Source organism: Biomphalaria glabrata, chromosome 17 (assembly GCF_947242115.1).
Source record: "Biomphalaria glabrata chromosome 17, xgBioGlab47.1, whole genome shotgun sequence".
NCBI lineage: Eukaryota > Metazoa > Mollusca > Gastropoda > Planorbidae > Biomphalaria > Biomphalaria glabrata.
The window spans coordinates 18,779,802-18,807,220 of record NC_074727.1 but is presented as its reverse complement, the minus strand read 5'-3'; the positions used below and the strand labels follow the sequence as shown (position 1 = coordinate 18,807,220).

Below are 27,419 nucleotides of genomic sequence, written 5' to 3'. Positions count from 1 at the left end.
CGCGAACCTTTTAGTTTTAGTCACACTTAAAAGAAGATAATACGCAGTCTTTAACTTACAAAAAATTAACGTTTTAAACATTGATAATAATGTTCTTTTACTAGGTTAATAGTCAAACGTTGCTTGATAACACTAGTGAAATTGAAACAGCTTCGCCCCCCTAGCCAATGGTCAGGACGTCGTGCCTCCCAATCCGCATCCCTCCTCTTAGCTGTGAAGTATTTCATGCCATTTTGTAATGGGCTACTAGTCCTAACAACCTCCTCATGTTCACGACCAAAAAAAAAAAAAAAACTCAGTGGTATGACGGTCTGTTAGTCGGGAGAAATTGGTCCATTCTGCCGTACAAAGGAGTGTTAGAGAGCTAGTTTAGTTAGTTGAGTTGTGCACTTTATAAGACCGACAGTGGACGTACATTTTATAGTGACGACATAGACTTTGGGGTTAGAGGTTAGGATAGACTTTTCAGTTACTGCTAGACTCTTGAAGGGTAAACATCGTTATTAGTGACGGACTCGACTGTGGCCCATTCTGTATTAAACATTGTTTGAAGTTTCATCTTGAGTCAACTTGGGCATTTAAGTCTTTGCTCCTGTTGGTACCTGTTTATCTTGTGGCGGATAGCATAGTCTAGTAACTCGCAACTATAATACACTCAACAAGGCACGCACGCCTCTATTATAATCAAGCATAGTTAGAAATACTTCAAGTACATCTGATTTACACATGCATCCGTTACAGGAGGTAGATTATAGAATCGCGTTGGTGAAGAAGCACTAAAATGTCTCCTTTCAAAGAACTTTTTGAATCGATCTTGCTGCGAAGAAAGATTCTACTTGGAAGATGAAAACATCCCTTAAATTAATAATTTAATTTCTTAAAATTGTTTGTGATAATATCGATTTTACCAGATTCATACTAAAGTATAAAATAACTACAATGCAAATACAAGCGATTTTTTCAAAAGAAAGACCACTTTTGCATTCCCCTCGTAAGCACTTACGGGAACGTTTTAGACATTTGTAGGTTACCAATAAATAAAAAAGGCCTAAAATAAAATGTATATAGATCTAGATTACAACTGTAGATGTGTGAGTATATATCTAGACACTTTTTTGATGTATCTGCTTTTGCCAAGATATAATTTTTTTTTCCACTTAGATGTCATCCATGTCGTACTTTAATGTAACAAAAAACAACAACGTGTTAACATCTCAAGCTTTATTTCACTGAATGACGAAAGTAGCTATACACATAGGAAAGGTCAAGACATGGAATATGGTCAGTAGTACACAAGCTCACATGAAAACACAAATGTAAACAAACATTAGGGGAGACAATGGAAATAAACAAACAAATTCACGACACCCCCCATACGGGTGCCACCCGATGTGGACCGCACCCCCCCCCGGGGCTTCCCTAGTGACGTCACTGGTACTGACGTAAGATTTTAAGTCTTGTCACTTAAATGCGAAAAAAAAAAAGTTTCTGACCCGTCGTAATTCGAATATTTATTTATCCTATTTGGTGGATGACCCTCTTTTGTGCGGAAGCCCTTACTATAGCCGGGCTCAACGAATGATCTTTACGCAATGTTTACAAGTAAAAAAATCTACACTGACTTGAGGCAGATTGAGGCCTGTGACAACCAGGATCAATAGAGATTAATATAGAATATTCATGAAGGATGTAAAAGCAGACATTCGTATTTTGAAAGAACTCTTCGCACAAACTCATAGGCGGCCCCCGTCAGAGTCGGATTCCTGTCGGATCCTCCTATTCGCAAGGAGTATTCAAGACGTGATTTTGTTTTGATTGTCAAAGGTAAAAATGTTTCAGAGATTCATTTGGCTTGTTAAATCTTTTTTTTTTTTTTGTAAAATGTTTGACATGCTTTGGATGTTCCTTCAAAGTTAAAGATTATTTACTTCCTTATCCAAATCTCCCGCTGGACAACGGGGGATGGAAGCGAGCAGGGTATGAAACCGGGACCGTCGAGATAATCAGTCCTGCGCGCTAACTGCCCGTTCAAGCTTCGCTGTTAACTTAAAAACAAATTAATAGCCTATTATTGATAAATAGATATATTACACATTACAGCATGACAACTACCGGATATGTACAATATGTCAGACGAGCGATTTTAGATAATCTTGTGGCATTGCTTTGTAATTAAAAAAAAAGAAAAGAACAAGGCATGAAGCTTGTACTTCGGCAACGTCTGCACGATGTCCCAGCACAGTTACCAACAGAGCTATTGGCATATTCATTTTAATGGAACTAGAATGAGGATGTAGATCTACCTAAATTTAAGTTCTGATTTAGCACTCTTATAATATAAATATAGAATAATGTAGATGTAATTAGATAAGATTTATGTAAAAAAAAAAAAGCCTAGATAATCTATTAATAGACTGAATGCAATTGGCCTATTAAATTTAAAAATAGTAGAATAACATTGCAATATTGATCTAGACATTTGGAAATAAAAAATCTACACTTTAAGTCTAGAAATTGAAATTATAGATCTTGATCTAGTCTAAATCATGGTTGCCTGTTCGTGCGGTTTGCGCGCTGGACTGTCGTTTGGATTTATCGATGATCCCCTAGGTTCAAACCCTGCCCGTGCCCATCCCAGTCGTCCTGCGGGATGTTTGGACTCTGAAGGATCATTCGAAACATGTAAAACAAAAACATTCTAAACTAGACATAGAAATTCTAGATCTAGAATCTACAATGATTTTAATTAGAATATAAATCTAAATATAATTTTTAAAATCTAGCTCTAGTGTAAAAAAAATCTAGATCTAGTGTAAAAAATCTAGATTAGATCTAAATGTAGCTATTAACACTTTTTTTAAATACGAAAATTTTTGGGATGGTCTCGTATGAAAATTAGATGTACCATAGCCTTGTGGAGAGATTTTGAAACCATACATTGGTGTTAGGAAGTTGTTTTCTTTAAGAATAGAAATATCGTATTAACGATAATTAGATTTTCTGACGTTTTAGCCAGAAAATTTAATGCAGTTTTAGAGAGAAGTGCGATTTTACTTAAATAAAGATTAAACAATTTTCATAAAAAAATCCGGAACAACCAATTTTCGTAAATGAGAAGAAGATTATCTGTTTTATTTATTAGAAGAGGGATTTCAAACAGTTATTTGGCGTTAGTAGATTTTTCATATAAAATTCGGAACATTTTTGGCCACGATTAGTAAGAAAATCAAAGTAATGTAGGTCGATTTCTTTTTCAAAACAAAATCCGGAACATTCTTTACCGATTAAACAACTTTTGTTATGTTTCGGCAAGAAAATTAACTGTAAAGTCTAAAAAAGTGATTTTTAATAATCATTTCTAGTAATTTCTTATTTTAAAATCCTGAATAACCTTTTGTCGATATTTTGAAAAAATGAAGTCATTTGATACACATTTGTTTAAAGTTGAAAATGCGTATTAATTTAATATCGATAAATAAACTATAGTTACGTATTGTTAAAGAATATAAGTGTAATATTAATCAAATATGCGATTTCAAACAATGATTTGACATAATTTATTTATATCCGGAACAACTTTATAGTTAATGAAATATAAGTCCGTATAGAGATTTCATTTAGCATTTGTATGCTATTTACATTAAAAAAAAACAGAGCAACATATTATTGATCATGTGTTTTTGCAACGTTGAAGCATGGAAATTAATATAATCAATTAATGTCATATTAAGTTAGAAGCGGAAACAAACATTGGCATTGATATTTGTTTCACAAAAACATCCGGAACAATCTATTATATGTACTTGTGAGATGTTTCGGAAGGAACATTAAAGGTTAAATCAGATTTTCAATAGCTTTTTGAGTTATTGTTTTTTATCTAAACGTGACAGACAGACCAACCGGCAAACAAAACGCACAAAAATAAGCGTCTTTTATCCTGATGTGGTCACTAAACAAAAAATAAATAAAATCTGATTATTTTTAAATTTTTGAGGAAACTAAATAGTACCATGTTTTGCCTCTACTTGTTACGCTACAGCACGAAAGTCGCTGCATAAATAGTCCATTTTAAAAAATTTGCATAATATTTACATACAAAGTAAAATTAATAATAATTGCATAATTAATTTTATAAATTAAACGGTTTGCATTTAGAAAACCAAAAGTAGCCGTTGCACCTTATCTTTTCAAGCTGCATTGCATGGTGAAAAAAATATTTTTCATTTCTCTTCTAGTTTTTGAGATCTGAGTGTGACAGACGGACAGACGGACATTTTGCACAAACCCAATAGCGGCTTTTCCCCTTAAGGGGCCGCTTAAAATAGTGTGAAGCTTTGTCAAGAGGCAAAGTACATGTACTTGGCTTGTCTTGGCTACCTATAAAGTGGGGTCGAGGTTCGACATCCGACTCGAGCAGAGTTGTATTTACTGAGCGCCTAAAGGCAGCACGGAAAACCTATTCCCAGATACTCCATCTGGTCCGCAAATGAGATTGGACCATAGCACTCTGAACATGCTATAAGCATGAAATTAGCGCTAAATAAAAGCTATAATAATAATAATAATGTTGCTATTTTATTGGTCCATACGAATGGAAATGCAGTTCGACATACTTCTATAACAAAAACAATGTTGAAGCAAACACACACACAACTTTTGCATGACAGGAGATAGTAAATCACACACACACACACACAAACTGTGCTATTTATTTTAGGCTCATATTTACTTCTCGGTGATGACAAATGACAATGAACGACATATTGACTCATCGTGAAATTTATGGAGTCTTTCAACCTTTCTGTTATAGCCTTAATGGAGAGGAGCCGCCCATTTCGTTCAGATCTGATGTAACTGTTGTTTAACGGGTGCAAATGTTCTTTCAGATTTTATAAATCTATAAATAAAGAACTAAATAAAAAAGTGTCAGGTGAATTTTTTGTTATTCAGATAAGAGAGAGAGAGAGGGGGAGAGAAAAGCGTGAAAAGATTAATAAAAAAATAATTATAGTAAGTGGTTGTAGTGTTCTAAAAAGAAATTTTTGGGAAATGGTGGGGTGAATTCTGTTTTACAAAGCTATTGATTCGTACATTGACAGTTGGATACAGATACCGCTATAACAAAAAATAAACAAAGCCAACAGTTGCATTTTTAATTCCTAAATCTTTATTGTGTTAGAGTTAAATCACGAGAGATGTTTGTTTACAGGAAAAGAAATATTATGGCTGCTGTTTCAACTCTATTTATTTTTATGTGTATTATCTACATTAAATATTTAAAAAGCGGTAAGTGATTTAAGTAACGTAGGAAAAAATGTTTTAAAAAACAACAAACTATTAGAGCTATCCGTGAGCAAACTATTAGAGCTATCCGTGAACAAATTATTAGAGCTATCCATGAACAAACAATTAGAGCTATACGTGAACAAATTATTACAGCTATCCATGAACAAACTATTAGAGCTATCCATGAACAAACTATTAGAGATATCCATGAATAAACACTAAGAGCTATCCGTGAACAAATTATTAGAGCTATCCATGAACAAACTATTAGAGCTATCCATGAACAAACTATTAAAGCTATCCATGAACAAACTATTGGAGCTATCCATGATCAAACTATTAGAGCTATCCATGAACAAACTATTAGGGCTATCCATGAACAAACTATTGGAGCTATCCATGAACAAACTATTAGAGCTATCCATGAACAAACTATTACAGCTATTTGTTAACAAACTATTAGAGCTATCCGTGAACAAACTATTAGAGCTATCCATGAACAAACTATTGGAGCTATCCATGAACAAACTATTAGGGCTATCCATGAACAAACTATTGGAGCTATCCATGAACAAACTATTAGAGCTATCCATGAACAAACTATTGGAGCTATCCATGAACAAACTATTGGAGCTATCCATGAACAAACTATTAGAGCTATCCATGAACAAACTATTAGAGCTATCCGTGAAAATGGGTGATGGGAGAAAAAACATGTACAAACCTTTTACCAGACAGACAGACATACCGAGAGAGTTGATATAAGCTTTGTAAAAATACATGCACAGTTTTATTATAAAGTCGCTTTTTTTTTTTTTACAAGATAAGCGATTCAAAAATTTTAATTTTTGAATTTTAATACACAAAAGTGTAAAAACGTTGTAAGACGTTTAATGGCATTGAATCCAATTCTATTTTTCGTACTTCTGAATGTTACACAAGGTATGCATATTCTTTTTCTACTTGCAGTGTGAATTGTGCTTAATTTCAACTGTTAAACAACTTAAAGCTACAGGCTTTCACAAAGACATTGTCAGTGTATATAGGCCTTCGTATAATGAAATTGATTTTTTTTCTTTTTTTTTTTAAATAAAATTGAATTGTTTAGTTGGGAAGTTACCCTTCGTTTTGTTGGTGTCTCCGCTGAACGAATGTTGAAAATAAAAATATATATTGTTTTTTAAAAAGGCTAAAAAGGTCAGTATCGGATGTAACCCCTTACAGTCTTTAAAGCTTTAAACATATCAGATACTGAGCCCCTATGCGAGTCGGCTTTCCTATAATTCCTGAATTGTTCATATTCATAAAAGGAAGTGGTCTACGAAAGAAGCAAAAGATGTTAAAAAACAACCTACAAAAAATATTCGTACTTCGTATGCCTGTTTTGTGAGACTAGCTTCAGCCCCGCCTCCTCGCGTAACTTACTGGTGAAACAATGGTCTCTTACCACCGCCAGCATGTGAAGTCTAGTTGCGGCTGCATGGCGCTCAAGTTGATTTAGACTACCAGGGCCATCAGGCGTCACCTAGCAAACGCCGTGGAACGTTTTGGAGCACTGTGGGACATGTAGAGCACGCTGGTCATCCACTGCACCCCAAACCAGCTCCAGTTGTCTGGACTCTGTTCTGCCACTGGATCCAGCTGGCAAGGGGCGAGAGAGTGAGGCTGATACAGCGTAAATCTCCTTCACTTTAATAAATTTTCATCGCGCAAGCCACATTCTCATCTCCCATGTTCATCTCAAAGTGAGGATTGGACTTTACAGTCATCTTTGAGTCCATAGGAAATGAGAAATGTGCTCATCTTCGACAACGAAGGAGGAGCTATATATAGTGATGGGAACTAAACTAACTTTTAAAAGTTAAACTAAAACTAGTTGTCAACTAAAATAAAGTAGTTAAACTATTAGTTTATCATGAATTTCAAAAGATAATTAAATTAAACTAAAGAAAGTTAATTAAACTATAACAAACTGCTCATAACTTTTTTTTTTGGGGGGGGGGGAGGTTTGAACTAGACCTATATAGATATAATCATCCGACTGTATGCCTTACGGTTCGATCTTATTCTTTTAACATTCTAGTAATATTTATCTATAAAAAAATCAGTAATAAAGAATATGTTTCTTACATAAACGTTAATACACAATAAAATAAAATAAAAATGTCTAAATAAATATGTGTGCTTGTATTTTTGCCTTGAATTAAAACCTTTAGAAAAGAATGGTGTACCCTTTTTAAAAAACAATTATATTAACTTATTATATAACGGAAAATCTTGCTTATACCGGTAAAGTTTAAAATCTTATCAAATAACATAGATTTAGAATTTCAAATTTAGATCTAATAACCAAGGAAATAGTAACGAAATCGTTAGAGTTTTAAAAACATTGGACCTCGATAACTAATTTATTGTGTAAAATACATGTTTGACTAACCATGCCGTTAAACGCGCAAGAGAAAAAAACCAGGGTGCATGGTCTTGTCATTATGGACTGCACTGTGCACACTCAGTACACTAAGTAGGCCTACACGTGTACGTCTATCTGGCCAGATTGTTACAATCAGTCGGACACACCGTCTATTACTTTCTGGGTAGGGAGTGTGTTATTTTCTTATCTAACCACTCCACATTAAGCAAACACTATTGCATAACGCGTAAAGAAAAAAATGCAGGGTAGTCTTGTAGTATCATCGACTACACACGTACAGTACACTAGGCCTACATGTGTATGTCTAGCTGACCAGGTTGTTTAAACCATTTGGATACAGTCTATTTACTTAATGGTCAGAGAGGGTGTGGATTAAGATTTTTTTTTCTAGAGTTGTTTATCCTAATGCCTTTAGATCTATATAAGCCCAGCTGTTGATTTAGACTTAGATCTCAAAAATAAGTCTTAATTAATGTTCTTGCAGTTAAACAAAATATTGTTTGCGCAAATGAATTGATCAAAACCACTAAATATTGACCTAACCCACTAATCAGATTCCCACTTTATACAGAAATTACACCACTATGTGGCTCACAACCCCATTCATAATATTGCATAGAAGCTTTTGGCATAAAATGTTTAACATTTTATAATACTGCTACTTTCACGTGCAAATATTTACTCCCATAGCTTCTACCAGCATCTCACTTTACCCTCTTCAAATGCAGACTGACTAAATAAATAGTTGTTGTTTTTTTTTTATAATCAAAGTTATTGATATCACATGACCAGAAAACAGGGATGGGCATTTCAACCCTGACCACATGTTGAAAAGTTTTACAAATTTTAATTAAACTTTTTAGTTAGTAACTAAAAAAACTAATTAAACTACGATTTTAACTAAACTTTTTTTCTAGTTAAACAATGGCCTTAATTTTTTTTTTTAGTTAAACTAATATATATATATATATATACACAGGGTGCGTCAAAAAATGTATACACTTTGAACTGTCATAGACAATTTATTTCCCGTTCTACAAGGCTAAATTTCTGGACATGGTAAGCTTAATGTCCAATTAGAAAAATAAATGTGATTAATGTCAGTAGTGTTCAAACTGGTGGACTTCAGCATCAGTAATTGCAACATGGCGGACCTGCGTTTGAGTTTTGAAGAGAGGAAGCAGATAATTAAGAGGTACTGGAAGTTTGAGAAGGTTGCTGCTGTGAGGGCTAGAGCTGACAGCTCGCGACACCGGGCCATTTTATCTTAGTGCTGACGTATTACGATGTTTGGGGCTGGGTCTCTGGTAAACTATGGTAATTTTGACTAGATGACTAGACCAATACATGAGATGAACTGTTGGAGTGTTCAGATGACTAGACCAATACATGAGATGAACTGTTGGAGTGTTCAGATGACTAGACCAATACATGAGATGAACTGTTGGAGTGTTCAGATGACTAGACCAATACATGAGATGAACTGTTGGAGTGTTCAGATGACTAGACCAATACATGAGATGAACTGTTGGAGTGTTCAGATGACTAGACCAATACATGAGATGAACTGTTGGAGTGTTCAGATGACTAGACCAATACATGAGATGAACTGTTGGAGTGTTCAGATGACTAGACCAATACCTGAGATGAACTGCGCAGTGGTTTCCAAATCAGACAAAATGCTTGTATTTTAAAGGTTTATATTTGTTGTTGTTTTTTTCTGCAGGTATCTCTATTGTTGAGAAAAGTATGAATGAAATCCAAGTCAGTTTCTGGAGATTTTCACGATAAACTAGACAATGTCAAGGACACTGACCTGAGCCTCACTGTTCCCAACGAAATATAACAGAAATGAACATTTTAATTTTAACACTATCTCAATGCATGGCATAATTTATTTTTCTCTGCATAGAATCTTGTGTATTAAACTTAGTTATTTGCAATAAGTTGTACGTTATAGAGTGAAAGTTTAATGCTTTCGTTGCATTGAAATTATTTTGTGTTTTAAATAGTAAAAAACGGAAGAGGTTAGAAACTAGTCTTCAACAGTGGAGAAAGTGTCCGCCGGATTTACCAGAATGCTATCTCTTCAAATAGTTTTTCCGCATGTATGAAAATCTTTAATATATTTGCGAAATATCACTCATTCACTCATTCACTGATTCACTGATTCACTCATTCATTGATTTACTCAGTCACTGATTCACTCATTCTTTGATTCACCCATTCACTGACTCACTCATTCCCTGATTCACTCATTCGCTGCCTGGTCGTGCGGTATAAACGTTGGACTGTCGTTCGGACTTGTTTATGGTCCCGGGTTCAAACCCTGACCGCTGCAATGCCCTGTCGTCCTGCGGGAGGCTTGAACTACGAATTAGATTATCTTCAGCCTTGAAGAAACATCCGAAACATGTGAAACATTTTACAAACAAACGGTTTTGATATGTTTGCAGTCAGAGCGAAAAGCTCTCTATTAAACCTTTGTATTTCATGTTCAGTATAGCATCTAACTGGCCGCAGTCTACATAAAAAGCTTAAATACTAATTTTCTATAGCACAAAAAGCATATTTTCTTCTTTTTCCTAAATAGCAAAAAAAAAAAATAAAAAAAAATAAATAAATAATATTTTAAAAAACGCCTGAATGGGCACATTTGCTATAAAAACAATCAAATTAATAATTCTTTGGACCGTAACTCACTATTTTGGGCACTTTCTAAAGTTAACTAACAAAACCATATCAACATTTGTTTTTCTCGAGAACACAAATAACTGTGGCCTAATAAAAGTGTGTGTGTGTGTGTTCATTTTGAGCGAGAGGATTTCTGTTTAATACGTTTCGGGGTGGGCGAGAAACAAAATAGAGCCTATTAAATAGTTTGATATTGAATTGAGAAGCCGAAGGAAAGTCAGACAGTGTCAGATAAAATAATTTACGGGCCAAAACTATGTGAGTCTGGGAAGAGGGGGACGCTCTAAGCCATTCCGCCGTTCACTTCAAGTTGAGAGTCTATGTATAGGAGAGGGAAATTTAGAGAGATGGCAGATATTGTTATTATCTGTTCGAGATGTCCTGCATATAAACACCTGCCCTCGTTGAGTTGCCTTCCTTAGAGTTATTACAGTACTATTTCAGTAAGTGAAGTGAGTCTAGTCGCATTCTAAATTAAGAAAAGGAAACAATGTTCAATGTTATGTCCCTTGCACAAGGCCAACTTTTACTTAGCTTGTGGAAGGTTTCGTTACATCACAACGATATAGAATTAAGGGAACATTTCTTTTTTTTTATATTTATGAGGGAATACTAGTCCGAAATTAGATACATTCGTTAATTTCTAAAGTAGGAAACCTTGGCCAAACCACATTTCTTTCTATTTTCCAAATTCATCAATTACATTTTCAATTTTCCCGTTCAATTGTATACCTGGCATGTGTATGCTTTATTCCCTTATACATGCCAAGACATTTCACACACACACACACACTACAACGTAAAGCCTATATATTTCTTTAAGAAGTAGAGTCCATACTTTGGTCCACATAAGTTGTAAGATAGAGGCTATTGGGTCAAATCTATAGCCAGACAAAATTCTAAAAAACAGTTTCTCCAAGAGAAAAACCTTTAATAGTTAGGGTAAGCGGTGTAGGTTCGTTTATCAAGACCGGTTTTGACACCAAGTGCGTCTGTTGAATATACATTCAATACAGTTCCATTTTATTTCATTCTCAGAGAATCGAACCCAAACCTTACGAAGTGACAATAGTAACATTGTATGTTCCCCTGGGTAAGTTTCAGAAGGGGGGTGCGGGAGATTTTTTCGACAATGACAGATATAGAAAATGGATGCAGACGTTTAGTTGGTTATCCAACAAACTCGTGGCCTTCCTGACTGATGACGATACATACAGCTACTTCAAGTAAGTTTTTAAACATTAACTCAAGTAAGTATTTCATTACTATGTACATTAATTTATTACTGAAAAGTACAATTACCCATTACTTTAAGGAAGTATGTTTACACATTACTTTATGTAAGTTTGTTAACCCTTTAAAACCTAATATATCCAGTAGATCTTTTTTTTTTCATAAAGCTAATATCAACTCACTCTGTTTGTCCGTCTGGTAAAAAAAAATATAACACGTTATTTCTCCCACACCTATTATAGGATTAAGTTAAAGCTTTGCACACTTATTTATTTGCGTAGACAAGACAGAAATCAATTTAAAAGCCCACTACTCAATTATTTACCAGTTATTAATTATTTTGTTTGATACTGACAAGGGAAAGTAATCATTCTGTATTAACAGATATGGCTAAATATGGGTAGGTTCGGGTGTGTGCATAATTGAACAGGTTATTTTCGAACTCCTATTCTCGGATCATGTTAGAACCTTAAGCTTCCATTGTACCTAACAAAACATGAATCAACTTTTAAAATAAACAATTAGTAAATTACTTTTTTTATATTTAATAATGGAAACAACTTCTATATTATTGTGCGGAAATCTTTACCTTAGATAGGCTTTGTTATTTGAAAAATGATTTACAAAAATATATTTTGCTTCTTTAAGTGTATGAAAACCAATATTTTAAACCAATTAACTCCCCTTGGATTATTTTATTTTATTTTACACTTACACCAGCATCAATCAGTCCAACTCCTTCATTATTTTACTTTTTTTGACCAGCGTTTATTTGACCTGCGTTGTTGACGTCAGAAGGATGCATAAGAGAAACACAAAGCAGGAAAACACTTGAAGCCAGGGGCTCTGACACGAGCCATATTAGAAGAGAAACATGACTCCTCCTAGGCCCTTTCCGATTAAGGAGACGCAATTTTTTTTTAGGGAGGGGGGTGACGTCACTAATGATAGTTTCAGAAAACACTGTTCTAATTCAACGTAAACACAATCACAGAACTTTGTTAATTAGTCAGTAACCATCACTTACTTGACTTAATCCAGTGCACAGGGGACCATAGGGCCGCAACCACACTTCACCGAACTCGATTCTGAGCAGCTTTCTTCATCTGCTCCCATGTCATTCTAGTATCCTCAGCTTCACTGATGACTGACCTCTTCCAGGTTTGCTTGGGTATGCCCACTTTTCTCATTTTTTGCGGATTCCAATAAAGTGCCTGCCTTGCAACATTGATAGCTGGTTTTCGCAGGGTGTGTCCTATCCAGCTCCAACTTCTCTTTTTAATGTCTTGGGCTATGGACTTTTGTCTAGTTCTTTCCCACAAATTGACAGTAGTTATCTTTTCTTGCAACCTAATTCCTAATATCCGGCGTAGGCATCGATTAACAAAGGTCAGGAGCTTTTCCAAATTTGTTTTAGTGACTCTCGATGTTTCTGGACCGTATAGAATGACCAACTTAACGTTTGTATTATAGATTCGTATCTTGTTATACTGAGATAGTACCTTAGAGCGCCCAGATTTCTTGAAAAGTTGAAAGGACAAACCTAGCTATATTGATCCGAATTAGTATATCATCACCAGCTCCGCCTTCTTTACTAACTCTACTTCCCAGATAAATGAAGTGGTCCGTAACCATGGTATGCCTAAATACTCTAAAAGTTTGTTTAAATTTTAATTGAAAATTTTAATTTACCTCTAAAAAAAAGACACGCTCGTTAAAAAAATAGGTTTATTTGTTGCTTTATTTTTGTAGACAGATTCGATCCCATCTTCCTCCGGAAAGAACTGTGCTGATCAGAGTCAACCAATCTGATCTTGTCTCTTTCAAAGACTACGACATAGTCAATCAGATTTATTCAAAGCCCGACTACCCCAAGCATCACCCCAACACGGTCAATGCCAATTACTCCCTCACCATGAACGCCAAGTACGATGTGCTGCAGATGGCCATGGACCTGGGTCACGTAAACACCAAATATATTGCTTGGCTGGACAATGGTTCTTCAGGTATGGGCTATGTGTATGTATATCTTCAAGGAAATGAAGAAAGCTAGAACGATACATTTTCATTAAAAACTAAACTAAAAATGATCTTGGATGGAGCCACAAATGATGGCCTTTCCGGACTAGCCCGGGTATCTTTGTTGAGTCTCCATTCCAAAGTTTTAAAACAATCATGTTTCAGCGCGGTGGCCGAGAGGTAAGGTGCTTTGGCTTCCGAACCGGGGTCCGGGGTTTGAATCCTTGTGAAGATTGTGATTTTTCATTTCGGGATCTTCGGGCGCTCTCTGAGTCCACCCAACATAAGTTGGGGAAATGTAGGGTGCTGGCCAGATGCCATTCTCGATAACCGTAGGCCACAGAAACGGAATCTATAGACCACAAGGTCTGAAAGGAGAACTTAACTTTACTTATGTTCAAGCATCTTTGGGGTAGCTCACTGTATCCAATTACATTCTTCGTCTTAAGAATCTAGATATTCCAGTCTACTGATGCTGCCATTAAAGGCGCCACTCTAAGGACAGGAAAGCATCCCTACGCCTTCTTTTTCACTCCAAAATGTCCTTCCCAAAACGGTGCTGACATCCCACCTCCTTATGACTTCCTAAATTTAAAAACACTTTTTTTTAGTTTCAAAACAAGAAAACATGTTTCTGAACAGAAACTCAAATACTTATAAAAATTCTATTTTTGTTGGAAGTTACATTGTATTTTTAATTGACAGAACCTTGATCGTACTATTTTTATTTTTTCAATTAATTTGTAAGTTTTAATTAAAATATATTACTTTCTGTTCACAGAACCTTGTTACAAGAAACTTTCAGACCCAAAAATGATACTTTTACTCTAGAAGTTCCTTTCAACTTTGATGATAAAAAAGTTGCTTTCACTGAGGTTGGAGGTCGAGACTTTCACAAAAACTTATCGCCATGGGATTATATCAAGAACAACCATGTCTGGGTGGCTGGAGGTTATGTACTTGCAGAACAAAAGGTGAGTTTGTTTGTGTTCTATATTTCTTAGGGTCTAATAATATAACCTTCATCAACAGATGCCTGAGAAATATCCTAAAAATACTCTCGTACGACAAAGTAGAAAACTGTGGGAGATGAGTCGACAGAAATATAGAGGTGCAGATCTTAGAGAGGAAGTGGAGATGCATTGGTCACACCCTTAGAAAAGATACCAACAACAGAGCTAGGCAGGCCTTAGAGTGGAACCCCCCAGGGAACAAGACGTAGGGAAAGACCAAAAAGAACATGGCGACATAGTATACTAGATGAAGCTGCGAGGACAGAAAAGAGCTGGGAAGCCATTAAAAAACTAGCAAGAGACCGTGGAGAATGGCGTGTTTTTACTGATACTCTATGTTCCAAAAAAAATATGATGATGATAATAATAATTATTATTATTATCATCATTTTTTTTGTTCCTCATGGAACATAGAGCATCAGTAAAAACACACCATTCTCCACGGTCTCATGCTAGTTTTTTAATGATAATAATAAAGGTTGTCTTCAAGTCCAAAATGCATTATTTCGCATGGTTACGCAGAGTCCCACTGCGCCATTATGTTTCTAACTTGTCTCCCATTCCCTTAACTTCACATTATTCAAGTTTATTTTATTCAATTAAGATAGTCCAGCTCGAGATTTCATCAGATAATCTTCAGCCTGTACAGCCAATACATCTGCCTTAATTTCGTTATGCTTACATCAAGAAGTCGAGTTGAATACACACACTTCTAAGTAATTTATTAGATTGTCCTTTTGTGTCATGAAGTCGGTTTATTGTTTTCATCGCTAAAGAAGTGATTATTTTCACAATCGGCCTACAAACTATCTTTAAACAAGGTTACAAAGACAGTTTGTGTGGAAACACAAACTGAAAATCGGCCCCCGAAGTGGTCCACCCAGGCAGGTAAAAAGGCAGGTTTCAAAATTATCAGAATGAAATTCTATCAAAGACAAATGACAGAGAAGAATGGAGAAAAAAGGAAACAGATCTTGTGTGGTGCCCCAGCGATGCAGCAGCCCAAAGGATAGGTGAAAGTGAATGTGAAGTTAGATGTGAACCTGGCCTAACTGGTGACTTATAATGAATATCGAATTGATCTAATTGTTTTGTAAAGGGCCAGTCTCTTATTCCTCAAAAATAAAACATTTCCCAAAAAAAATAATTCCTTTGGTTAAGTGAGCTATGGTATATTTGGGTACTACAATTTCACGCGATAATATGAGAAACTACTTATTAATTGTTCTTTCAAATTATGTCCAACTTATATGCATACTAAATAGATTTTTTTCTCTTTAAAAAAATATTGAAATTTTTTTTTTGTAAATATAGAACTTAGTATAACAGAACTAACATAACTTCACAATACAAATGTAAAAAAATAATTTTTGACACAAAATCTACAACTCTTTACATAGTCATGTTCAAAATAATAAAAAGCTTTAAATTTTTGTTACTATTAATAGTGAATAGTTGTAAAAGTAGTGTAATTTTTTATGAAAAAACTGCTTGCAAAAGTGATTTAAAAAATGAGATTTTTCGCTTTCGGAAAAGAAGAAAGTAGCCGTTGCATCAGAACTTTGAATGGTCTAAAATATTATGTCGAATTTTCACTATCTTTTCTAGTTTACGAGATCTAAACCGGACGGACGGACAGACATTCTACACAAAAACTAATAGCGTCTTTTCCCCTTTCGGGGGCCTCTAAAAATGTGATGAGCTTAACTGTCTTGTAGTTAGTGATTCCTCTCTGACTTTGACAGATTACTCTGGAGATGTCGGTTTCTTGTGCGGGTGTATTCAATGCGACTTTGAAAATTGACTTGTTTCTAGAAATAAAGGAGGAAAAAAATGTGTTTCGCTGTTTTCATAACACTACCTTGTCATATCACACGAGATAAAGAAATATCAATGATGATGATTTGTGATCACTTTTTTTTGTATTTTCTTTATGTTTTTTTTTTGTTTCTACGTTTTTTTTAAATCTATTTCCGTCTCTGTCTCTTTCTGACCTCTTTAGTTTGTCCTTGAACTTTTAAAATATATTTCACTCTCTGTCTCTTTCTGACCTCTTCAGTTTGTCCTTGAACTTTTTAAAATATATTTCACTCTCTGTCTCTTTCAGACCTCTTCAGTTTGTCCTTGAACTTTTTAAAATATATTTCACTCTCTGTCTCTTTCTGACCTCTTCAGTTTGTCCTTGAACTTTTTAAAATATATTTCACTCTCTGTCTCTTTCTGTCTTCTTCAGTTTGTCCTTGAAATATTTTAAAATCTATTTCACTCTTTCTGTTTTCTTCAGTTTGCCCTTGAATTTTTTTTTTATCTTTTTCACTCTCTATCTCTTTCTGTCCTCTTCAGTTTGTCCTTGAATTATTTTTTTATCTACTTCACTCTCTGTCTCTTTCTGTCTTCTTCAGCTTGTCCTTGAATTTTTTGTTTGTTCGAACTTGATTAAAAAAAAAATAGATACTCATTAAGCGACAACTTTTATCTATATTTAACTTTCAGGTCATACGGAAATTCATCCACGCTTACAAAAGGTCCTACCAAGCTTTGTTAAAGGACAATATGGCCAGCACGGACCAGCAAGTGATCGGTTCCATGTACTCACCACAGATGATCAAAGATCAGGAGATAGAGATTCAAACGTACAGATGTTCAGATGGCCAGTTCCAACTGCACGGTTCAGATATCCAATATTTCTGTCTAGCGTACGTCTGCAAAGAGGCGGCAGAATTGAGAAAAGCTAACACGACTTTACAACTTGCATGAGAATCTGGTTGTCTGCTGTTAACATAACCACTTACTTTTAGCCGTCTACTGTTCTAAAAAAAAATTCTTTCCCTTTCAGGTCAATCTTTCTTGTTATTTAGTAATAACATCGTTATAATTAAATCGGCCCACTGTTCATCATCATATGATCACATTGTGGTTGGTGCATGGGCGTAGCCAGGGGGGGGGTTCTTGGGGTTCAACCCCCCCCCGAAATGAAATCCCCCCCTCAGGGGGGGGGGACGGAATTAAGTGACTGATTTTTGCTTTCATTTTGTTTATTTTAGGTGAGATTTTAATACTAAATCATCACTTACCACAGCACAGCCGAGGCAGTTTTGAGTTAAAAACCCTCTACCAGGGGGTTTTGAGATACAAATCCCTCTACCAGGGGGCTTTGAGTTTAAAACCCCCTACAGGGGGTTTTGAATTTTCAACCCCCTACCAGAGGTTTGTGCAGTTAAATCCCCCTCTTCTATAAAACAAAAAAAAAATGCAAACAACAATCCCCAAATTCCAACAGCACAGTTGAGGAAGATTTTGATTTTAAAACCCCCTCCAAAATTTACGATAAACCCGATCTTCAATATAAAAAAAGCAAATTACACACTCAAAATTCTATGAGCGTAGCCAAAAGGGTTTTGAGTTTAAACCCCCCCCCCCTCCAGTTGGGGTTTGAAGCTAAAAAGTACCTCTTCAATATAAAAAAAAAGCAAATTACACACTATAAAATCTATGAGCGTAGACAAAGGGGTTTTGAGTTTAAATCCACCTCCTCCAGATGGCTTTTTCTTTAAAGTTTAAAACCCCTCCAGATGGTTTTGAGTTTAAAATTCCCCTACAGAGCGTTTAGAGTTGAAAACCTCTCTCTTCAATATTATTTTAAAGCAAACTACAGTCACCAAATTCTAAGATCGTAGCTAAATGGGGTTTCGAATTAAAAACAAAACAAAAAAACTCCAGAGATTTCTTAGTTTAAAACCCCTCAACAGATGATTTGACGAAAAAACTTTCCTTTTCGATATAAAATCTAAAGCGAAATACAGGCATGTAATTACAAGAGCGTAGTCAAGAAAGGTTACAGATTTCTACCATTGGCTTGGGCTCCATTAATAAAGTGTGAATAGTCTTCTGCCGAAATTGAAAATCATTAAATTTGTCTCAACAAAGATGGCTAAGACAGATTTTAGGAGTCAGTCATAGAGATCGGGTCTATATCAAAGAAATCATATGCGGAACTGGGAGTCGAATCCTTAGTAAGGTTGTGACAGAGCGTCGCATGAGGTTTTGCGGGACATGTTCTCACACAAAATGAATTACGCAAAATAAGAGTTGCGGAAACAGCCTGCCGGAAAATGCGCCGAACGGCGCGAGAGGGTCTAAGTCAGTAAGAATAGCACATTAGGTTTTTGAAATAAAACTTTTTAATAGCAAGATAATGCACTGTCGATACCTCAGAATATGCATTTTGTTGGCTTTCAATACCAGAAATACTGCTCGGCAGCGGGGCTTCGCCCCGCGCTGGGGGAGTGCTGCGAACTCCCCCAGACCCCCTTGCTAGCAAGGGCGGGGAGTCTACAATAAACAATAAGCGTCTTCCGAAAGGGTCAGAATGTAATAAAGATTAATTATGTACACACACACACACACACATATATATATATACATATAATTATTTTCCGCCCGGGGGGGGGGGGGGGGTCGGGGGGGAATCCCCCCCCCAAACCCTCCCCGAAAAAAAATCCTGGCTATGCCCATGGGTTGGTGTATGATACAAGTGGATTAAATACTTTCGGGTAAGGGTGGGAAGACCCTAGCCATCTTATCATTAAATTGAATATACAGTGTATTTTTTGTTCTATATAAAAATCAAAACCGTTTGATAAATCTTATTCAAACTTGGCCTAGATGTTTGTTAGATCACAAAGGAGACCGTAGCATGTGCTAAATGCCCCTCTCCCGGATTGTAATCTTTTTTAAAAAAATCTTGATTCTATAGACTCAATACACTTTACTAGATCAAGGTTAAATCTTGTCATAGATTTTAACAATTTTTATTGCTCCATTCATAAATATATTTGGTCGCACTGTGATGCAAATCAAATGAGCATGTAAGGTCACACAAAAAAAAACAACTATAATTGAACATTTTTACCATTAATTAACAAACTCATTAAATAAAGTCCACGTTCCATTAAGTTTTTTTAGCGGCCTTCGAAAGGGGAAAAGATGCTATTAGTTTTGTGTGGTTTGTTCGTCCCAGTTAAGATCTCAGAAACTAGAAGAGAAAATGAAAATCGGACATAATGATATTTTAGATCATTCAAAGTTCTGATTCAATGGCTACATTTTTTTCTTTTATAAAAATTAAACCATCTAATTTTTTAAATTATATATGCAAGCAGATTTTTTAAAAACAATACACCATTTTTCGATGAAAAACTTCAAGGGAAGTAAGTCTTATTAAAAAGTTCACAAGCTTCTTCATTAATAAATCAATCTTCATTCATAGATTCGCGCATTGGTAAAAAAAAAATGCACCTAAGGTTGAAAAAGTATCAATGGATCAATATAAAAAAGATTTTCCATTTATTAACTAACTCATGGATTAGAATACTGATTCAAAAGTTATTTTTAAAAAGAATTTTGATACGAACTTCGTTTCAATTGTAAGTTTTAAAAAAAAACTACTACTTTTTACAGCGCAGTTTTCACACATCCTCATTTGGCCTACACTTGACAACAATCTGAATCTACATTACAATAAATAGAGGTCAGATCTACATAGATCTATGTACGTACCCTAGTCTAGATATAGTAGATTCTATATCAATATACTATATCTAGATCTAGACTTATATATAGACTTTGTAGAATATTCGTATAACACAAATAACAAACTAGTGTTTAAGAGGGAATACATATTAGGAACTCTATTTATTACGTAAACACAAGCGGTGTTGCACTGACGCGCTAGTGTGCAAATGTACATATAATACCAATATGTTACAGACTTAGAATGACTTAGATCTAATTCTAACTCAAGATCTAGACTTAGAGACATCCTCCTTAATCGTGGGCCACAAAAAACAGATGACCATCATCTATATCGCAAGGTCTGAAAGGGGAACTTAACTAACTTTACAAGTAGAGTAGCAGAGTAACTATAGTAGATCTAGGCTGAATCTAGATTTTAGTATCTAGATTAGGTTAAGAAAATAATCTAGAGTATATCTAGATTTTAGTCCTAAAGTCTCTCTCTAACTTTCTCTCTCTCTCTCTCTAGATAATCTAGTTAAGACTGCTAAATCTCAAATTCTTTTTATAGTTCTCTTTTTGAATTAGAATACATTCTAAAATTTTATCAGGTTCTATCTTTGTAATTTGTATTGTAGATCTAGATTTTTTGCAATTTTACCATAATAGTTAATATAGTCAAACTGAAAACTCATCATTTAGATTTAGACCACAGGCATAGATGACACAATTATGATAAAGTACAGGTTTTCGTAGTTTAAACTTATACTAATAATAAATATTTAATAATAATAAATAAGATACAGACTTGCAATATGATTTTAAGTAATAATTGAAGATTTAGTTTTAGACCGCTATATGGTATACTTGGTAGGCTATATGGTAATTACTCAAACATGACACGAAATGTGGCTGTGATTTGACTTTCAAACATTTTATATATATATTTACAAATGATTACAACAGCATATAAAATATACTATAATCATATATAATTCTGCTCTATTTTATCGGGAAATTTCACGCTATTTTGTCGGCGCTATTTTTTCGGATCACCCACAATATGAGAATAATGATGTCGATATTGTATTAAAGTCATATATTAAAATAACAATATGAAATTCGATAGAAGAATTAACTTAATGAATACACTATCAGTCAGTTTGTTGATGTTGTTTTTAGTATTTTCCAGATTTAGAATTTAACATTTCAGCTTATTTTTTAACATTGGGCCTGGTATAATACTTTTTTTTTACTAATCTTATTTTGAATAACTTAAAATGCTCACATACACCAATCACATCTAAGGCATCACCTATTTCATGTGTACAACATGGACATAATAATTCTTAAACGATTCACCAGGACTAACTAATGCCGACCCTCCTCCTTTCTCATTCTGGACTGGAAACCAGGCAATGGTGGAGTTACCGGCAGTATAGCGAAAGAACAGACAGATGCTAGTTGCTACGGCACATTAATAATGTAGCTTCGGCATTACATTAAATAACTTGTCTCCCCACTTATTTAAAAAAAAAAAGTTTAGCCGGTAGAGGAGATGTGTGCAATTAGATACATCAAAATATAGCTTCTGTATTAAATAACATGTCTCCCCATTTTCTAACTAATTATTTCCCAATTACCTTTAAATATACGGAACTCTGTCTGATTTGTGGGCAAATAGTAATTAAAAGCTTGCGGCTGTAACGCGTATTTCAACGAATAGATTTTTAGTGAGCACCTAAATTATAAAGCTAAATTGTGTAAAAATTTATTGTAAATCTGGTAGTTTTGGGTTTTTGAGATTTCGTGACGAGATTAAGCAATTTAAAACTCTTTTTAAAAAGAGGCGGCCTTACATTTGATACCACCGAAGACGGAGACTGATGGAGAAAATAACTGACATCGACCCACATGTCAGACATGTCAGACCCACATGTCAGACAGTCTTTTAAAGTTGAACAAAAACAAATCATGGATAATTATCACCAATCGTTACAAACATGCTGGAAAACATGTCTTCTTCGCGCATGGTGGGAAGCGTGCGCTTGAACTTGGCTTGTCTTGGCTACCTAGATGGGGGCTCGAGGTTCAACACCCGAGCACGGAAAACCAACTCCTAGATACTAGAGATGGGAAACGAACCGAACCCGAACCGAACGAACCGAACTCGAACCTCACTTATGACCGAACCGAACCGAACCCGAACTTTGAAACTGCTTTATTTTATTTAAATCCTAATAATTCCATTATACTTTGAAAACTTAGGAGGGGGGGGGGTATTTTGAAATCTTTAAAAAGAAAAAAAAAAAGCGGCGCGCTGCGATTCCCATGGGTTTTTCCGTACGTGCCGACTCCCCCCTGGCCTTGAATTTTCGCGGGCTGTTTGCAATATTGGTTTTGAGTCGAATAGGCGCCCTCTAATTAGATCTAGATCTAGACTCTAGTTCCTAGTAAGTAGAAAGTTGACATTAAAATATTGTCACTTTTATTTGAGATGGCTGTTAATAAAGAGTAGACTATTTTTTTGCCGATTAGAGAGTGTAGATAATAAGTTCATTTGTGTTCTAGTTTAAAATAAATTTTAATTATCTTCTATTAAGCGATTTATTTTTACAAAATTTTGAAGTATTCCATATTGGAATATTATCAGTGGCGTGGCAAGGGTGGGGGAGGAGGGGGAGAAATGTAAAATCCCCCCGGGCCCCCACTTGATTGGGGGGTCCCAAATGAGTGTTTTTTACAATAAATATTCAATATTACTCAAAATGCAGCTGCCCCCAAAGAGGTTCAGCCCCTCCCGGGCCCCCAAATGATGAAAAATTCCTAGCTACGCCCCTGAATATTTTTACTATTATTCTGTTTGCATTATTGATCATCAGTATTTTTATTGCAGCGTTTCTCAAACTTTGGGCCCTCCCCCGTGGGTGGGGATGGCGAGTAATAGGGGGATGGGGAGACGCAACTTCCTGACAAAAGGGGTGTCATAGAATGTGTGTGTGTGTGTGTGTGTTTCCTGGTGGCGGTAAGAAGAGATTAAGCGATTGATTTGTGTTTATGCATTGAGGATGATGAAATAAGCGTAATGCAAATGTGAAACGGCAGACAATCTTGAGACATGAAAGTGTAAAGACGTTGTTTTGTGGTGAACTAGATTTCGTTTAAATATCAGTATATTTCATTAATATTACATCTCTATCTCAAGTAAAATATTTGAATATTGTAATAACAGTTAGGCTATATAGAGTTGTTCACATAAGAACTTTATTTTTAAGTTTATTAAGTTTATATATTATTATAAGGCTTGTCTTCGAGTCCGAAGATTAGTGAGGAATGCAGTTTTTCCCTTGGCTGCGCAGTCCCAGCTGTGATCTACATATTTTGCCTCATCCAGTGCAAGCATAACTGTCCGCAGGTGGTCGATTTAGTTTTCTATTCGCGTCTGCGTTTGTCCTCGGCAGCGGATTTTCTTTTGGTCTCAAATGTGTATCCCGCGGCCTTCGGGAGTGAACTCCAACTGACTCATTCTGAGGCCGCATGCAGCCAGGTGCTCTCTTCTGTGTCAGCTAAGCAAAGTTGACGCCTAAGCAGGTCTTTGAAGCGTTTCCGTAGGGCGCCTCTGTTACGTCGACCACCTTTTAGCTCACCAAAAAAAAAAAAAAAGATTGCCTTTGGCATACGTTCGTCTCCCATACGGAATACGTTCCCTGCCCAGCGTAACTGTCGAACCATAAGAAGTCCCTCTATACTATCCTTACCGGTAAAAATATAAAACGCCTTTATTGGTTCAATTGTACTAGCTGTTTGTAGGCGACAAACCAATGACCAACTAACAAGGAGAGGGGGCGTCGAAAAAAATGTTTTATTTTCAGTGTAACTTATCTGAAAATTAGTATAATTACATGTTTAAAAATTAAAATATATTAAGTAGGATATGTCATTTTATCTTCTAATAAGACCTTGTCAATTGTAGACTGCTTTTTGTGAGGCACGTATGCACAATATGGGTCAAAACGTTTTGAAGTAAACATTTTAAAACATCTCCGCTAGTGTGATTCTTCTGCATTTTTTTTTGTCTCAGAATAGTCGAATTTCTTCTGTATATTGCAATTTATAATAGTGACGACTTATGTGTGAAAAAAAAATCCTCGATAGAGACGTCTTTACACGAAGAATATTTGTTTAAAAAGATCACGCCCATTATAGAAGTACGTGCGCAATATGTAGGCCTACCTAGTATGTACCTTGCATAATTCTATTGGCCAGGTCTGCCTCTTTATTATTAGATTTCATATGACCCTCGACATTCTTTATTATAATGAATGGTGCATTCTGAAAGAAAGCACATCGATATTAGCCTTTTTAAAAAATTAGCTTTTCTTACTAAGAGAAAAAGGTTAGAATAGCGCCGAGTCACGCCCTGAATTAAACCACTTGCCGACCGTAGCGAAAACCTGCGCATCTTCATTTCTATCTCCATTAAGAAATTTTCACAACGCTTAAAATGTATGTAGGCAACATTATTTTGGAAAAAGTATTGCCCATAGGCCTATTTTATGTTGCAAAGTATTTGTTTTATGTAAAGATTAAAATGAAAGTGTTTTAACTGATAAATTGTATTGAACCTTATAACTTAATTTTGCTATTACATAATTTCATAACATCGAACCGAGCCGAACCCGAACTTTAGACCTGACCGAACCGAACCGAACCCGAACTATACTCGTCATCGAACCGAACCGAACTCGAACTTAAATCTGACCGAACCGAACCAAACCCGAACTTTAAAAGTTGGGTTCGATTCCCATCTCTACTAGATACCCCCTCGCCCCCCCCCCCACGGTCCACAAATGAGATTGGACCAAAGCGCTCTGAGCATGCTATAAGCATGAAAGTAGCGCTATATAAAAGCTATAATAATATAATAATAATACTATGATTTGTAAACTCATCTAAGTAACTCTGAAACAATGCACCGCTTGTTCCAAATGGTCTTTTTAACTTGCGTTTCTCACGCATCAACAAGTTCTCTGTTCTGAGTATGAATGTCGGGGTCCAAAGGGTCTACACAATTTTGTTGGTGTACAGTAACTGAATAAAAAAAATAAATCCTTTGGCCAATTTGTGGAATATTTGCATACGATGCCCAACCATCTGATATGATATGGCTGTAGCACCCGACGGGCCTACCCCGTCACTAAGGGTCAAGTCGATACATTTCAGTAACTGGACATGCAAGAATGGACACATTGAAATTTGAGATCAAAGTGTGTGTGCGACATAATTTATAAATGGGTTAAAACATCAATATGTAGCTTATATTATATAGACATACAACTAATTTTGTTAAAAAACTATAATTTCTCCATAAAAATAGGACCCCCCCCCCTAATTCAGAGAGCTAGAGTGGGGAGGGCAGAAGAAGCAATCATCCCCCCCACCTCATCGAATCGGCTAAGATACCAGAAGTATAGCGACATAGTAATTCAACTAATATTTGTTCACAAACAATGACATCTCCATAAAAGTAGGACCGCCCCCCCCCCTCTCTTAAAGGGTTTAGGTGGGAAGGGCAGTACATGTATTCGCCTCCCCTACCCAATGGGCTAACAGGGGAACGACATAATATAAAGATCGGTTAAATATCAATAACAAGTTTTGATTATATAGATATTTAATTGATTCCGTTAACAAGCTGTGAATTCTACAAATAAATTTGACCACCTCCAATGCGAAAGTTTATGGTGGGGTTGTGGGGGGCGGGATTGATGCCATTGTAACTTCCCCATCCCACCAAATCGGCGCTGGAGAGGGTCATGAGGACAAGGGCTGCACAGCCCAGTTCAAATGCCCAAACTGTCACGCTGTTTGGGCCTTCGAATGAGAGAATCCATCCAAAATTTAACCCCACCCATTGACCAAATTTCTAAAATAGAAATCCCACAGAACCCTCCTTGGTTGATGAATAAGCCCAAATAAATTTATCACTTCAAAAAATAATTCAGACCCAAGAATACTACAAGTCCACTTTAAGGAACTACAGGAAAGTTACGAGATTGTGGCACCATTTACACTGACGGATCCAAAATGGATGGAAAGGTCGCGTGTACCTGCTCCTAGATGGCTGCTCCATCTTTACGACCAAGTTACATGCAATATCACTTGCACTCATGGCCATAAAAAGCATCAGACAGAAGAAATTTTCTCATATGCTCCGACTCCAAATCTGCATTGCAAGCTTTGGGGCGGATGAAGACTGACATTCCATTGGTACACAAGAGCCTAAAGCTTTTGGACCAAATAACAGCTGACCATAGAGATGTCACCTTCATCTGGGTCCCCTCCCATGTGGGCATAAAGGGAAACGAAACGGCAGACAGAGAAGCAAAGAGAGCCCTAAATCAAGCGGTGTCAGGAACCCAAATCCCCTGCTCGGACCTGAGACAGAGTATTGCCTCTGCCACCAATCGAGAGTGGCAGGATCGGTGGGAGGCTGAGACCCACAACAAACTCAGACAGATTGTGGCGGATGTCTGGTGGCGGCCACACATCTAAGGGTCTGTCAAGGCGTTGAAGCACGACCATGTCAAGACTTAGGATTGGCCACACATACATCAAGCACTACTTTGTGCTGAAGAGAGAGAGAGGAGCTCCCACTTGGTGAGTACTTTGACTCTTGCCTCACCGTGGAACATATCCTCATTGATTGCCCCAGATACCAAGGTATTAGGGGGACATTTTTTAGAGCGCACAACTTATAAACACTGTTCGATAATGTTGACCCTGGGAAGGTACTGGGCTTTGTCAGGGAGATAGGATTGATTGCGAAGGTTTGATTTGTGATAGGGCTGGGAGATTGTGAACATGTAATATTTACAGCAGGTTTTTATTAAATTAATACATTTTTACTATTTTAACAGTGAATAGACCTTGCTTTTAATGATTAACTGTGTGGAATTTAGATCTTGTGATTTAGAGGGAGAGTAATCCTTGAAGGATTGCGGGCACCACATGGCCTAAATTGTGACGATGTGGCCAAACTCAAACTCAATTTGAGCACGTTTACTTTGAGAGCTGAATGCAGTATTTTTTGCGTGACATTATGTTATTGACGCCAATAACATGACTAGTTTGGGTGTCACCCCTTGCGGTAAGCTCATGAAGTCACATATCCTTAACCCCTCGACCCTCCTAAAAAATAAATTTCTCTTCGGTTTATTATTGGCCTG

At 36.0% G+C, this 27,419-nt stretch overlaps 1 protein-coding gene across 1 annotated transcript in view; it reads left to right on the top strand.

Moving 5' to 3' along the window:
* Nucleotides 1-5,014: 5,014 nt before the first annotated feature.
* LOC106053131 (uncharacterized) overlaps nt 5,015-27,419 on the top strand; it is a 62,463-nt gene continuing 40,058 nt past the window's right edge. Inside the window, exons 1-6 of the transcript XR_008775558.1 lie at nt 5,015-5,286; nt 9,444-9,481; nt 11,450-11,637; nt 13,397-13,650; nt 14,445-14,637; nt 17,170-18,993. The gene's annotated coding sequence lies outside the window, so the exon portion shown is untranslated. Of the gene's footprint in view, nt 5,287-9,443; nt 9,482-11,449; nt 11,638-13,396; nt 13,651-14,444; nt 14,638-17,169 lie in introns of the transcript that reaches the window.